The following is a 16,753-nucleotide window of genomic DNA, read 5'->3' as shown; positions in this document are numbered from 1 at the left end:
AGACAGTATTAAATGGGCCTGAAATCTTCAGGGCTCCAGGCACATAGTGGTTTTGATCAACATTTACTTCTCTTCTTTGAACACAGCTTCTTGTGACTTTGACCATGCAGGCCATCCATGTGCAGGCTAGATCAGGAGCTCAGGGACTGAGCTCTGGATGCACTGGCCTCTCTTTTGTAATGGCCTATAATCCCTCCGAATGATAGTGAACCGACCCATGCTTCAATCCCCACTTAGCAAAAACAGGCTTGAACCCTATAATTACAAGCAATGCCAAGGTCTGTCCCAGCTGGAGTCAGATGGGAACTATGTCAGGATAGCTCCTAATTACACATTTCTGTCAGGGGAACCGGTGACTGCAGATCATAGTGATGCCCATGGAGGAACTACAACCCCGACACACAAGATGGCAACACACAGACAGCTCTGGTGCTCTGCATTGGCTCCAGGGAATCAGGTCTGGGTTCACAGGCTAAGGAGGAACCCTAACATTAGCCTGGAAGCTGAGTCTCTTCTCTTAGAGAGACAGGGGTGTTATGCATCAGAAGTCCACCCAGAGTCATTTCTAAAAGAAAAACAGGTTGATGGGCTCTGGGACCAATTTTCTCCAAGACAGTGGACTGATAAGAATGTATGCACACACGCAATACAAAGGCACACCCCTCAACGCTCACCCACTGTAAAACAGGCACTTACTTATGCAAGTGTTACCATGTTGTCAGGTGCAGCTACATGCCTACATGTACTTAAGATCCTAAGGAGCTTCTGCCTGGTCCAGGACGCATGGCTGGAGAAGGGTAGAGGCAAAGCTTCATGTATGCCAGAGGCAGTGTAACCACCATACTACACAGCCACCAACAGTCTTTCATGCTGGCTCCATTGAAATTGTTCAGCTTTCACAATGAGACAAGGAGAAGCCTGACACTGTGATATGGTCATTGTCTCCTAACTTTATACATCAGGCATGAAATGACCTACACAGAGTGTGATGGTTTGTATACGTTTGGCCCAGAAAGTGGTATGACTAGAAGTTACGACCCTGTTGGTATAGGTGTGACCCTGTTGGAGTAATTGTGTCATTGTGGGTGTGGGCTTTAAGACCCTTAGTCCTCGCTGCCTGGAAGTCAGTATTCTGCTAGCAGCCTGTAGATGAAGATGTAGAACTCTCAGCTCCTCCGGCACCATGCCTGCCTGGACGCTGCCATGCTCCTGTCTTGATGATGATGGACCTCTGAACCTGTAGGCAAGCCCCAATTAAGAGTTGCCTTGGTCATGGTGTCTGTTCTTAGCAGTAAAACCTGAATTAAGACAGAGTAAACCAAGCATTCATTCTTTCTCATATGGTTACCACCACAGGACCCAATCCTGGGGCAAAAGTCCATTTCCCTACGATCAGAGTCCCTAAGTACCCACTTGTCCTCGGCGGCAGCAGACAAACATGAAGAATGTTTTGATGAACTGAAAACTGCAAAAATAGGGATTTCACCTACTGGCACTTTTGGAGGCAGGATCATGGCATCCAGAGAGGACTTCATATGTCCCAAGAGAAGCGTGGACGGCTGAGAAGATAGAGTGGTGTTTACCAGTGGTTCCTGACACTGAGGTTAAGGTGGCAGAGTTACCTGAGCCTGGGGGTTGAATCCTAGGAAACTCAATGAAACCCTGCACTACTCCACAAAATGAAGCCCAGGGTGAGGAAGGCTGGAAACGCAGTAAGAACACTCCACCAAGGTACCATGAGATGCTGTCCACAGACTGGGCCATCGTATGTCATCAGGAAGGCTGATGTGTGGGATGGAGGTCACCTGCTAAGGTCAGAAGTTGCAGTCTTCCATGCAAAATCAAAACACATTCTCTCTCTCTCTCTCTCTCTCTCTCTCTCTCTCTCTCTCTCTCTCTCTCACACACACACACACACACACACACACACACACCCTCAGGCCTCTGAAACCAAATGAACCTGCTTTCTTCTTGAACATTAAAAATTATTTACTTCAGTGATTTAAATAGGTCTTGCCCCCATAGACTCATGGGTTTGCATATGCTTGGCCCTGGGAGTGGCACAATTAGGAGATGTGGCCTTGTTGGAGTAGATATGACATCGTTGGAGGAAGTGTGTCACTGTTGGGGTGGGCTTTGAGACTCTCCTTTGAGCTGCCTGGGAGACGGTCTGCTACTGCTGCCTGAACCTGAGCTACAGGGAGCATGTGCAAGTGGAAATCAGGTGATGACTCTTCCGAGTGTCTCCTAGAACTTGGATGACCTGGGATTAGACTCTGGTCATCTACACATGTGTAGGGGAATCTCGTTCTAGCTCCTGCATGCTCCCTGTTGGTGGCCTAGGCTCTGTGAGTACCCCTGCTCCCAGGTTATTTGACTCTGTGGACCTTCTTGAGGTGTCCCTGATTCTTCCAACTTGTTCACTTCTGTCCCCCAGTCTTCCACAAGAATCCCTGGGTTCAGTAGGAGAGGATGTACCTAGACCTGCTGGGACCATGGTACTAAAGGGGGGGCCTCCTTCTCTGAGTAGAAGGGGTAGGGACAGTGTGGTGAGGGACTAAGGGCGGACCTGGGAAGAGAGGAGGGACAGATGCTGTGATTGGGATGTAAAGAGAATAACAATAAAAAATAATCAATTATTGATAACAATAACAAAGCGAAAAACTCTGGTCATCAAACCTCTGCTAACTGAGCTAGGTTAGCCCAGGACCTACTTCCTTGAGACCTTGTCTTAGAGTTGCTCTTGCTATGATGAAACGCCACAAGCAAAACAAAGATAGGGAGGAAAGGGTTTGCTTGGCTTACACTTCCACATCATAGTCCATCAGGGAGGGAAGTCAGACAGGAACTCAAACAGGGCAGGAACCTGGAGGTAGGAGAAGGTGCAGAGCCCTGGAGGGTGCTCCTACTGCCTTGCTCCCCATGCCTTATTCGTCCTGCTTTCTTACAGAACCTAGGACCAACAGCCCAGGAATGGCACCACTCACAAGGTGCAAGTCCTCCTTGCAATGATCACTGATGAAGAAAATCCTCTTCAGGCTTGCTTGCAGATGGATTCCCTAGAGACATTGTCTTTTCTCCTTTCAGAGGACTATAGCTGGTGTAAAGTTGACATAAAACAGCATCAAAGGCAAGGATGATGCCTGGCGTGGAGGAGGCTCAGAGAGAGCAGCCAATACTGGTTTCCCTCATCAGACAATCCCACAGGTATCCGAGACACCCTGCATTTGACTGAGTTCCTGAAATCTCCTACTGTAAACCCTGCAATGTCATCTTGGCTTGTGTCCTGGGACTGAGGCCGGCTGGATGGATGGTAGGTGCTGAGGGGTGGAGGAGGCACATGCTATATGTTGTAATGTCACTGTCTCTGGTTCCCAGGGAAGAGTGGGTGGACTTCTTGATTTCATGAGCCCAGATCTGAGTGCTCGTGTGTGGGGGCATGATGCACCTATTACTGAGTTTCTTTGTTCCCTCATTAACCCCTATGCAAAGCCAAGGATGCTGGATCAATAGATGGGAAGGAAAGCATTACCTTGCCGGCACAGGAATGTTCTAGCTATGACTGGGAAATAGGAGAGTGTGCCCTAGTGACCAGCTGTCCACTGAACCACTTCAGGACAGAAGACTGAGGGTAGAGACAGGAAACAGTTTCTCTCTTCATTCTTCGGTCTGCTGCCTGCCTCCCACCGACCCCACAGGTCCTGTTTCAGTATCACACTGAGGTTTCATGGAAGGCTGACTCCTGCAAACACCTTGAAACTGCTGGGATATGGGGGCACTTGACACTTTCCCCAGTAGCACTGCTGGAGCTGTGCTGTTCTCACCTAAGAGAAGGAGACCAGGATGAGCCTTTTATGAATCTGAAGTTTTCTTGAGCCACATAGACTGAGACTAGTGCATGCCCTCCTGACTACAATCTAGAGTCACCCTGAGCTGAGTGAGTAGGGGGTTTATAAAGGTAAGATGTAGTTACGATAGCTGTTACCAAGCTTGGCAGGACATGAAGTTTTAATAAGGGCACAGTGGTTTCACCTAGTGTTTCTGTTTGATTGGGGAGCCGAAAGCCTTGTGGTTACTGGAGCAGAACAGTATGGATTAGCAAAAGTTCCTGTAAGAACCGCCTGTGCCCCAGATTAGGCTAAACTCAGTTTAACCTGGGGATGGGCCGGGATTTAGTAAATATGTTTTTCTCACCTCAGTGACCTAGGTTGACCTGTAGCCTCGAGAGAAGGGTCTCCATCCCGATCTCTCATTAGTCAGGTGCGGGACCTTGGAAGCTGTGTTGGGCCTTCCTGAGTACAGCAGCAATGCTACCACCATCACTACCACCACCACCTCAGGGCAGAGTTGGAGCATCTGCACCAGGCATGCAGGCAACAAGGACAGAGGAAGCCCACTGTAGGCTGCTTATACAATCTGCCTCTGGCAGGAGCATTCCTTCCACACCTGACCTGGTTTGAATGTGAACTGTCTGCCACAGGTTCCCATGTTAGAACATTTGGCCCCCTTCTGGTTGTGCTGTTTAGAAAGCTTATGAAATCTTTGGGAGGTGAAGCCTAGCTGGAAGTAGTGGGTGGACCTTGGAGTTTTACAGACCAGCTTCCTGTTTACTCTCTGCTTCCAGACTATGGATGTGATGAGACCATCTGCCAATGTATTGGTTCCATAATCATGGTGACTGGTACCATTGGGAAATGTCATTAAGATAGCACCTTAGAGATGAGCATCTCCAGATGAAAAGTCCCACCCATGCTACCACCTGCAGTCCCAGCAAAGGCACTAAGACCAACCAGGCTCTGGTTCGTACTTCCATACCATAGGAACCACCAATTGGAGCCTGTGGGTTTTTCCAGGGCCTTGGGAGAATGGAGGAGATGAATTTGCACAAAGAGATTCTGGGCAGTCTGCCTTATTGCCAAGGTGCAGAAGCAAGGCACAGGGATTGCTCAGGGTCTGAAATTCCTGGTGGGCCGGTTGAGCTTGTCACCTGCCACCTCATCCCCATCCCTGACCCTCCAAGGAACAAGGTCATCCCAAGAATGAGAAACTTGAATCAGAATCCCACTGGGTGTTCTGGCATGTGGAGATCAGCTCAGCCATGCCCTTGGGGGGAAGTCAGCAGTCAGAGGCCTTGAGGAAGACATCTTCCAGGCACCTAATGGAGCTGAATAAGTGATTTACTGACATATCAGCACAAACATGGCCAGGTGTGCCTTGTGAGCATAGCCATAAACAGCTTTGTGTTCAACCCACACAAACTTCCTGTAAGTGGTCTTCTCCTGGCCACACCTCTCTCTCTGCCTCAGCTTATTCTGGAGCCTGCGGGATGACCTGTACACAAAGCCCCATGACACACTGTCCTCAAGTTTCCCTGTCTAATCTTTGTTTACAAGTGTCCACACAAAACCATAGCTCTCACCTTAAGGAGAATAAGAGTTTACTTCGGGGCCATTTTGGGTGGCCATGGCCCCAGGAACACAGATGTAAGTCACTCCAAATTCCATGTCCCAGTGCAGAAGCAGTTTCAAGTTTTACAGAACAGAGAAAGGCATAAATCAAGGCAAGTTTAAAATGCGTTGGTGAGTTATTTCAGAAGCAGGTTCAACAAGATGTGGGTAGACTTTCTATAGGCTGCAGATACTACCTGAGCTTTTATGTTATTGGAAGCTAGGGATCTGCTAAAGTAATAGATTAATTTTTTTCCTTTAGTTATAAAAAGTTAGTTCCAACTCTGAGATGGGTGAGGAACAGTGTTGAGGGCCAGAACTAGATAACTAGCAGCACTAGTCAGTCAGTCAGTATCCGCAGACACAAAGAGGAACCCTGCAAGGATCTATGTAGGGAAGTGAACCTCGAAGAGATGAGAACAAAATCCTGGTGCAAGTTGACTTTGTCAACTTGGGAGCCTGATGCCAGGTGTTTCACTGTCAGCATATTGAAAACACAGTACAGTTTGGGAAAAAGTTTCCAGGCTATAATCATCCCCATTACAGGAGGACAATAAAGCTTAAGGTGTGACCATATAAAGACTCCTTTTCAAAGTATGTGTGACCATAGCTTAAAGACCTAGAACCTAGTGTGGTCCGTGGTAGAGAGAGCACAGAGGTCAGCTGGCCGTAGAATACATGTGGCGTTCCCATAACATGGACTCTGTTATCTTGCAGTTAAAGGTAAGGATAGGGAGGGAGAGGCTGGGATAAACTCTGGGGAATGTGAGTGAGGTCTGCACATATAGCAAAGGGTGGGTGAGGCATCTATGCCTCCACAGATAGCAAAGGGTCACCAGGTCATTAAAATATCCACTTTCAACCTTCTGGTTGGAAAATAGGTATTTTATATCCTTCTTTGAGGAGGTCCCTTGCATGTTTAACATTCCTGGTTCCCTACTGCTCTCTGAGTGCAAGAATCTTTTGTCCCCAGTAGACAAAAAAAGGGATTTTGTGACATTTTTATAGTTGTATTGTTATGAGATGGTTTTCTCTAAGATGACTTAGACATGGATTTAAGCCAATAGAAAGTCTTCATTATCCAGCCAGTGACTACACTGGGTGTTTTATTCATTTGTTCCTTTTTGGAAACCCCAGTAGCCCCAAACTTTTCTCAGGGTGAGCTTTTAAGCACAGAAAAGGATACCCTGGTCTACATATTCAGTTAACAAGAGCAGCCAAAGCAGACCTACAGAAGCCAAAAAGGGAAGATTAGTACATTCAGAGACTTTCTTACAACTATGAGCTTTGATAAATAATGTCTTGTTTTTGTTTTGGCAGATGGTGCTACCTAAATGTTGAGCTTCAAAGCCTGAATGGGGTTTCCATCATGGAGTCTGTTCTGCTAAGGTCTGGGGAACTGTAACAGTAATACTATGTAACAATCTTGTCCATGTGCATCCCTCTGTTCCCCTTCCTGGTCTTCCTGCTCCCCCAAGCTCCAATGGTTCCACTCATGCTTTCCCATAAGCCTTACATGATAGCTACTCCCTACTTTTGCTTAATAGGATGATCTCCAAACCCATCCATCCACTGTGATTTAATGAAATTCTATTCATAATGGACAGCATTTTCATTATCCATTTTTGCACTGCAATATCTAAGCTGATTCTATGATTTGGCTACAGTGTAGCCAGTGAACAGCGTAGCAACAGGCCCTGGTGTGCAGGTGTCTCTACAGAAAGCAGACTTTGATTCCTCTCGGGTTTGCACCCAGAAATGCTATAGCTGAACTCAACAATAACTCAGTCTTAGTATTTCAGACACGGCACCTGTTCTCACAGTGGCTCTACTAATTTACACTTACACTTACTGTTTATTGTCCTTTCCCTATATCCTCAGTGACCTATTTTCTTTTCTTTTTTCTTTTTCTTTTTTATTTCTTTAACAAAAGACCTGCCAAAAGCAACTTATGTAAGGAAGGGTTTATCTTGGCTCACAATTTGAAGGCATATATTCCACCATGTTTGACAGACCTGATGATATCATCATTTCCTTCTTTTTATTCAGTCTGAGGCCCTACCCCTTGGGATGGTGTCACCTCCGTTAAGGATCAGTCTTCTCCCCACTTAAACTTTTTTGAAAACACCTTCATGTCCACGTTATATTTACATGATGATTCCAAATCCAGTTAAGTCAGGCTGAGATGTAGTTCAGTGGCAAAACAATTATGCAGTATGTTCCTTTTTCCTGCACAGTAATATTCCACCATAAGAATGGTTTCTTTAGCCGTGGACTCACTGTAGAAAATCTTCGTTGTTTCTGATTTGCAGCTTTCACAGATAAAACTACCTAGAAAAATTTTGTAAAAGTTTTTGTACCAAGACAGTGCGGCTTGGTGGCTGGGTCATGCTAAGTGTGTGTTTAACTTAAAAAAATTTCCAAACTTTTCTACCCAGTCGATGTATTTTTACATTCCTGTCACTGGTGTGTGAAGAATTTCGTTTGCCTCCTCAACAGGATTTGCTATTTTCACCATTTTTAGTGACAATGTTTATGTCTCTTTTCATTTTCTACTGGTGCTATTTATTTTTGAGTTTCAGACACATCTTTTTCACCGATGGTTTCCTCTTCATCTTTCTGCAGAATAAACAGCTTTAATTTTGACGAAGTCCAATCTCTCTACTTTGTTTTCTTGTGAAATTGTGCTTTGGGTTGAAAATATTAAGTCCTTAAGTCCTGAATTTTTTCTGGAATAGCTTTTTCCCCTAAGTCTTCTATATTGGATTTAAATACGTGATACATTCAGAAATTCTTTTATATATTTATTTATTTTATATATTTTGTTGGCTGGAGAAGGTTCGATTTGTTGAAATAAATTACTGTCTTTTCCTCTTTGAATCACATTTGTACTTTTTCAAACGTAGTTAAGCACATTATTGTTGGGTTTATTTCTGGATTTTCTTCCCTGTTGCATTGATTCATCTGCAAATATCATCGTATCTTGATCACTGTAGCTTTATAATAATAAATCTTGAAGTTATATAATGTAGGACCTGTGACTTTACCTTTTTCAAAATTGATTTTTGTTTAATAAATTGTACGTAAAGTATTTCTGTTCGCCCCACCCCTGATTTTTTTGCTGCTCCCCTGCTTTATTCGAGCGAACATAGCTCCGCCATGAGCTCCTCCTTCTCCCGCTGCAGCTCCCACAGAGGCTGATGGTTTTGCTTCAATCTGTCCTCCAACCACTGCAGCAGAGGCCCACTCACCACCGACATCTGGCTGCACAGATTCTGAAGACCGAGCCATTGTGGATCTTGGTCACTGAGTCCAGATGTGTGAGGCTATGGATCTGCCTGTATGTGTCGTGCTCCTCCTGACACAAGATCTTAGGCAGCTCCATTGCGGATTCGAGGCACACTTTCCCAGTGGTGACGTGAGGGACGACATGAACCGGGATTTCAATTCTCTCATAGTCTGAGCTTTTCTGGGCTTGTACGGATGGGAAGCAAGTGTAGAGGACACGTCCGGTCTTTGTGTTCTTGTCTTCTATGAAACAGGAGAAAATAAGTCCCTCGAAGCCTTGGTCCATCATTGGGTACATCGCTTTCATGCGAACACCCTGGTGTGAAGACCACACCATTATGTGAGGGTGCGAATGGTACCAGCTGACGGCTCTCATGGGATGGCCGGTGAGTTCCGCCACCTTTCAGCCTCAGTCCAGGCTGCCAACAGCTGCTCTGGGGAAATCTCCACGCGGTCCTTCCTCTTGTCAGAAAGGCGCAGGATGGTGACCGAGTGGATGTGGACAACTCTGATCGCATCCACCTTTTCCGGAACCGTGCACACATCACTTCCGGCGTGGTGAATTTGGACTCACTCCTTATGTCCTTGTTCAGCTCCCTGATGCACAGACCCATCATCTCCTCCTTCTCCGTACTCAGGGGGTGGTTCAGACAAACCAGAAAGGCGTCCGACTCCAGATGGACAGCCTGCAGGGCCTGAACCACTGGCACCTCCATCGTCTCCCTGCTCACTTCCGCCCAGAGCTTCTGGCCACCTGTGCAAGCTGGTGCACAGATGCCCTTGAGAGATAGAGCCCTTAGGAGCCGGAGCCTGGGCTCAGGGGCAGGGCTGCACTCAAGTCCCTGACCTATTCTTTTCTTGATGGTAGTAGTCATTCATTCCGACTGGGGTGATAGCCTCTCAATAGATTACATTTTGATTTCATTTTCCTAGTTTCTAAAGATGTTGACACTTGGTACATTTATTGCTTCTTTTGAAAAGTGTTCAGTTAGTTGATTTGACCATTTGTTGATCAAATGGTTTGTTCTTTTCGTATTTAATACTCTGGACACCGCCCCCACGCCCCTCTCTCACACACACATGAATTCTTTAGTTCTGTTGGCCATCTCTTTACTCCAGTGTTTTGGTTCCTGTGCAGAAGCGTTTTAATGTTATGCATCCCATAGCAAATATCATGATTTCCTTTTCTGTTTACGTCCTCCACAGAACGTCACTGATATGCCAAGGTCGCTAAGCCTTTCCTCTGCTTTCCTGCAGGGTTGGTTAAGGGTCTTACATGAAGTTGTTTGATCCAGTTTGAGTTGATGCTGTACAGGGTGAGGACTGAGTCTCCAGCTGAATCCAGGTTTATTTTGAGGGGGGATCGTTCTGCTCCTAGATTCTCACAGGTTTTTCATGCAGTTCTGATGAAGATACCATGTTCCCCTTGGTTTTTAATGGAGTTCCTCTTTAATATTCACGTCATGAATCATCTTCCTTTTGATTTGGACCCAGGCAGACTGCTCTGAGGCTTGGGGAAAGATCAGCAAGTATTAGCCTGGGCACCGTAAGGTTGGGAAGAACATATATGATTATTTGCAAGGCTCCAAACCACAGAACATTTGTTTATGTTCCTAAAGCAAGACGTTCCCTAGGCAGGAGTATGAGTGGCAATTGGGGCTGTCGTGAGCAGCTCTGCGCTGGTGACTGTGGCTGGAACAGCCAGGTCAGCGATGAAACCAGGCGCCTTCCAAACTGCTCTGTGCTTCCCAGTGTTCTGGAGGCAAAGGTCAGACGCCAGTCTGCTATGGCCACGCTCTGGGAGGACCCTTCTCAGGGCTGCACATGTCTGTCTTCCTGCTGTGTCCTTGCAGTGCAAAGTGATCCCTCTGGAACCCCTTTCACAGGGCATAGATCTCACCATGAAGGTTTCATCCACTCAGAGAGTCCTCCCTGTGGTAGTACATATATTTTAGTGTTTGGTCACTGGGGAGGGGCACTATTTGAAAACCTTGATGGAGGAAATGCCACTGAGGGTGGAATTTGAAGTTTCAAAATCCCAAGACAAGCCTAGTGTCTCTCTCTTCCTGCTGCCTGCAGATCTGGATATAGAACTCTCAGCTACTTCTCCAGCATCATCTCTGCCTGGGTGCGATCATGTTCCCCCTCCATGATGAAAATGGGTGGGACCTCTGAAAATGTAAGCAAGTCCCAATTATATACCCTCTCTCTTTTTAAAATAAGACTTGCTGTGGTTATGCTGTCTCTTCACTCCAATAGATCACTGACTAAGACATTACCCAAAATCTGAACTTCCAAATATTATCAACATGAGGGTGATGGTTTAGCATGAATTTGGGGTACACAAACAGAAAAACTCTCGCTAGAAGTTTTACACATTTTGGGCTTTATATCTAAACTAAATCAGAATGGGGCATCTCTCCAACCTCTCTGAAGGATGACAAGACAGGAGGCAGATTTCCTTCCTGGAAACATAGGTCAGTGGTGGGCACCCTCCAGGAAGAGCTACAATGTGCAAGTGAACTCCCCCCCAAGACCTCCCACTGTCTTGCTCTGCTGCAGTGGGTGCACTCTAGAAAGGTACAACCCTAGGGGCTTCATCCCAGGATTGCTTCTTACTACTGATGCGCTTTCTCCTGCAGGTCATTGCCGTATTCCTCATTTACTTGGCTCATTGTGAGTGGATACTGGGAGACCCTCACTGCCTATAGCCTGGTGTGATTACTCACTGGGTGATAACCCTCTCTGTTGGGCAAGTTTCCTGCAGATCAAGATGAAGAAGAATGTTCTTGAGATGATGTTGTTTAGATGAATTAATGATTTTATGGAATTCTTAATTTGATTTAAATAGGTATAGAAAGTTAGCTTGAGTCAAATAATTTTGTGATATTAGGGTAGTTGATAGGGAATGTAGTTAGAATCAAGGATAGAATGTGTCCCTTCCTCATACAATGGCAAGAGCTGCATGAGTTAGAGAGAGGAGTACAGTGAGTGTTCATGCAGTGCAAGCACATAATTGAGGTAGCAAGAAAAATAGGTTTGGGGCAAGTTAATGGTCAAAGAAAACATTCACTCCAAGTCAAGCCTGAGTTCCTTCATCTTGTGACCTAGGGATGAGGTAACAGATTCTCAGTGTGCACCAGGAAATAAAAGGGTTAAAATAAAGACCATACGAATCTGTTATGACAGAGAACAGATAATTAGCCAGTCTAACTGATCAAGATGTCAAAAATAAGGCATAAGACCTGTGTTCTATTCCTTAGTAAATCTAGATTGTCCTCAGCACAGTACAAGGAGAAACTTACTACTATACACTTGGCCTGCTTAAACTTTAATAAACTAAAACAAGAGAATTATTGGCTGTTGTAAAAATATAAAAATAAAAATAAATATGGATTGTCTTTTACCCCGCTGGGTCTACACCTCGGTGCCCCAAGATATCTGCTAGATTATCTTGGCAGAAACACAGCCCAGCTGCACACTTTCCTACACTCAAATCCCCACATAAAAGAACACACAACCCAATAATCTTAGATCCAATTGTTAAGATATAATTGCTCAGTTAAACATACAAAGCTCGGTACCATCCATCCCTTGAGAACATTAATAACAACCGGTAAATACACAGAGCAGAATCTTAACATCACCTGCCATCTTGTCCTGCCACGGCTTCTCAGTCCCTCTCTCCCTCCTGTCGCTTCCTTTCTCCTCGTCTCCTCCTCTTCATTCAAACTTCTCTCCCACCCATCTTTCCTTCTCCTCCAATGACAGGCCTCCTTCTATCCTCTACCTGCCCTTCACCTGTACTTTACAAATTCAATGGGGAAAAGGTTCTGATCAAGTCACCAGATTCCCGAGAATGTGACTAGGCAGCTGTCCTTGGGGCAGTGGAGTTAGCATCAAAATACAGATAACTTCAGGGCAAACCACAACAATTGCCTTTGAATTAAAATGGGCTTGTGGAAAGATAGACAAGAATTGTTTGGTTAGGTATAAGTTCCAAAAAAAAAATACATAATCAATAATCCTGTTGTAAGTGTAAGATGTTTAATGATTTTAATTTGTTTTTAAAGAATGTTTTTGTGGCAATTATTTCTAGAAAATGTGTAACTAATGTCTATGAGGTAATTTTATTTCTAATAGAAAAACTTTGTCTTAAGGGGTATAAAAATGGATTAAAAGAAAAAAATAGGATGCTGGAGCCTGCTTCTGCTTCAACCACTCTGTGTGTGTGTGTGTGTGTGTGTGTGTGTGTGTGTGTGTGTGTGTGTGTGTGAAATGCAAGGTCAGCAAAAGCTAATAGTGTTTCAGGAATCCCTGGTCTGGCCCAGTGTCAAGGTCCCCTTACACAGGAGTGAATAGGTGTCTTAAGTCCAGTTCAGAAGATCTGCTGGAGCTGTGCTTGAAGTATAACCAGCAATGGCCTCTAGATTCCACCTGATGTGCTTTGAGCCCATTTTAATCCATACTGTGTGTGTTTTATTCTTTTCCTTGACAAATTTAAACATGAGCACACTAGTAAAAGGTACATACCAGATAGGCAGTCACATGTGCTCACATGTGTTTACAAATGTTCATGTGCTCACATGTGTACATGTGCTCACATGTGTTCATGTGCTCATATGTGTGCATGTGCTCATATGTGTTCATGTGCTCATATATGCTCACGTGTTCTTTGCTGTTGCCATCTCATTTCTGTAGTAGGTTGTGGTTTTCCCTTCCGGGTCAGGAAGTGGAGAGGGTTGAACAACCTCGCATGGAATGTTTATACTGCTTGCTCAGGCAGATGGGAGTGTGTGACTGCTCCAAGTTATGGTTAAATGGACAGTTTTATTTATACGGTTTTATTTATAGGTATGAGGGAGACCCACCCAGAAACATCTGAAATCGTCCAGAGCAGAGAGAGAAAATATAGACTGAACATGGCCAGTAGATTGGACTTGGCCATGAGGAGAGAGAAAGAGATGACCAACGGAAAGGGCAAGAGAGGAAGCTAAAAAAAATACAACACAGCCAAAACAGCAAGATCATAAAAATGAGTAGCAGTGGAGAGAGAAGCTTCTGGGCTGGAGAAGCTTACAATGGGAGGGCCTGGGTGTGCAGAGCCAGGTGGACTCTGAAATGTGTAACGAGTACTTTAATATGGAGGAAGACAGGAGACCAACATGCACTTTGGTATGCAAGTAGGCACAACAGACAGCCTTTTGTCCCTTCTGCCAGTAATAAGGAGATGGCTCCTTTGGTAGAAGGGAACCAATTTCAGAAATTCCTAAGGAACGCTGGTTTCAGTCTAACCACTAGAATTTTGACCACAACGGAGAGGAGCAGGTGTCATTTCAGTTGCCACCAGGTCAAAATAACCCCACGTCAGTGTGGCAGATACTGAGGTGAGGTTCTCCAGTCCTACAGTAACAATAGATTCCCACCGTGAGCACAACGCTGTCAATTCTCACTGCAACACATACCAGCAACTTAAAATTTCACAAGCCCCTACTCCCTTCTGAGAGTAACCAAAAGTGAGGAGGGAAACAGCCCAAGTTGGTGCATAGGCTCCCATGTACACCAGGGACTAGGGATCCTCTTCCCTTGTTCTAGGATCTAGGGTACAGCTTTAGCTTACAGTTGGTAAGAAATCAAAGAGCAAGTGCCAAAGGTCATGGATCAAAGGTCATGTCATCCTTCAAACGGCGTTCTGGATTCACAGGTACAACTACCCTTGGCTGCGGGACAGCTGAGAACAGTGCAGTCTCAGCTAGAGTTACTCCTGTCTCAGTTCTGAACTCCTGCTGTGGCTGGAGCTGCTCTTTGCAGAAAGGGAAGGGCTGTGATGAAAATGCAAGTTGATCACGCATGTTGTTGTGAGAACAGACACCAGAGCTAGAGAATGCTTATGGGCAAATACAGCAAGGCATGGAATTCTGAGGTGAATGAGAGGATCAGTAGCTGGATGTGAGATGGCAAAGCTAAACAATGAAGGCCAGGGCTTTGTCCGAGGCAGAGGCAGCAGGCCGGGAGGTGCCCCAAAGCCCCCTAGGCACAGGTGAGATACATTTACATACTCTTATTTCTCACACAGGTAAAAAATGTACCACGCAGCTGTAACTGAGGACAGCTTCCAACAAGAATCCTCTACCTATTTCAGGAGACTGCCCAAACACCACAGACAGGACACAAGGTGTGAGGTAACCAAGAAAGATGACAGTTATATCTTGGTGGCTGTGTTAGAGTTAATGCTCTCCCACAGTAAAGCTATAAGCTGGTTATGGGACTGTGAGAATGACCAGAGGTTAGTACAATTAGCAGGGCTTGAGACACTTGTAAGTTCCGAGGTTGTAACACTGACCAAGTGATAAACAGCAGATATTTGAGGTCAGTGGCTAACAAGTCACAAGGCAGGGTTTCAATGCCCCCACTAGGTGGGCAGCCCATGCATGGACACTGCATGGCCATAATTCTAATGGGCCAGGGAGCCATGCGTGGAATGTGTGGGAGCATAAGAGCCCAGAGAGTAACCCGCCTGTATCTAGTTTCTGCCATGGTCCCACAAAAGTTCCCAGACAAGGAAGTTCATGGCTTTTCCTCTCTTAGAATGCCCTGGCCACCCTCCCCCACTTTCTCTCATTTCCCCTAATTTTTTTGTCTTTCCTCAGTTGCCCACTTTCCTGTAATAATTCTTGATGGAGCTTACTTCTGTTTTGCATGCCCCCACAAGAGACTGCACCTTTAATCTTCTGTCCCAGGTCACCCTTTGGTAACTCAAGAGTTCCAGTACTCTAGGTTTTTGGGTCATGGGTCATGGGTCTGAAAACCTCTGTGCCATTAGGGAGGGAGGGAGGATGGTATTGTCCCTTTATAGACAAGGGAAGCGTGCTCTCACAATGACCACGGAGGCTGCCAGGTGGCAGCTCTTCCAAGGGCCAAGCTTTACTGTGGCATCATGATGACAGAGTCCTTGGATGTCTGTGTCATCCAGACAGGGTACCTAGGTGCGGCTCAGACTCCTGACCGTGTTTCCAGCAGCTTGACTGGATCTCTGAAGAATCTCACGCATCTCCTGTGTTTAGTGACTGTCTGAGAATTTGGTGAGGAAGGACATGAGGAAGCTTGTTCTGTTAAACTGCCCACATTCTTCACTTCTTGCTGGGATGCAATGAACTCAAACTGTCATCACGTTTATCTGGCTGCCTCTGGTGCCTTGGCCTTCTGTCCTGTTGTTCCCTCTGGGCTGCCTGAGCCCTTCAGATGGGTGCTATGGGAGGATCCTCCACAGAAACTAGACTCCCTCTGCCCCTTCCAGCCAGTCACACTCTGCTTGGAAAGGCCAGCCACAGGCCACATACCCTCAGAGAGCAGGGGAACTCAAGTCACCACAGGAGGCTGTCTCTTGCAGTGTCTGGAAGAGAGCTTTTGGGGACTTCCCAGCTTAACCCAGCACAGTGTGGAGATGCCAGATCCTCCAGCTGTCCTGGGGAAGTGCAGGGCAGGAAGCAGCAAACACCCAGTGCAGGCCCAAGGAGGATCCACTTAGGGAGGGATCCCACAGGGATGGTTAGGAGAAGAAGAAACCGAGGACATGGCTTTTAATTACTACACTTTAGAAGAGTTGTGTCAAAAAATTAGATTTCTTCAACATTTTTAGAGAACTAGTAATAAATCCAGGAGATAGGTTATTTGTTTGTTTGTTGTTAAATTTATCAAGACAGGATCTTTCTACGTATTTCGGAGTGTCTTAGAACTCACTCTGTTGACCAGGCTAGCCTCAAATCCACAGAGATCCACCTGCCTCTGCTTCCAGAGTGTTTGGATTAAACACATGCACCACCATACCTGGCTTTCTTTATTTTTTATTTTTTAAAATTACTTGTTTTTAGCTTTATTTAGGTACAAGTGATAAAATGGTGGCTATTTAAAGTGTTGGTATGGCTGCTTGAGGTGAGAAGCTCTGTGAAAGGATTTGTGCCATTAGGCTGACATGCGGCCACTGAATAGAGTCCACAGAGGTCAGAGAGACATCCTCT

General features: G+C 45.6%; 1 pseudogene; it reads right to left on the bottom strand.

The window, feature by feature from the left end:
- Positions 1 to 8,581: 8,581 nt before the first annotated feature.
- Positions 8,582 to 9,451, bottom strand: LOC116892774 (annotated as a pseudogene).
- Positions 9,452 to 16,753: the final 7,302 nt, after the last annotated feature.

The sequence above is a fragment of the Rattus rattus genome, chromosome 2 (genome assembly GCF_011064425.1).
Source record: "Rattus rattus isolate New Zealand chromosome 2, Rrattus_CSIRO_v1, whole genome shotgun sequence".
In the NCBI taxonomy this organism is placed as follows: Eukaryota; Metazoa; Chordata; class Mammalia; order Rodentia; family Muridae; genus Rattus; species Rattus rattus.
Note: the sequence above shows the minus strand (reverse complement) of the source record. Positions and strands in the feature narration are given on the sequence as shown.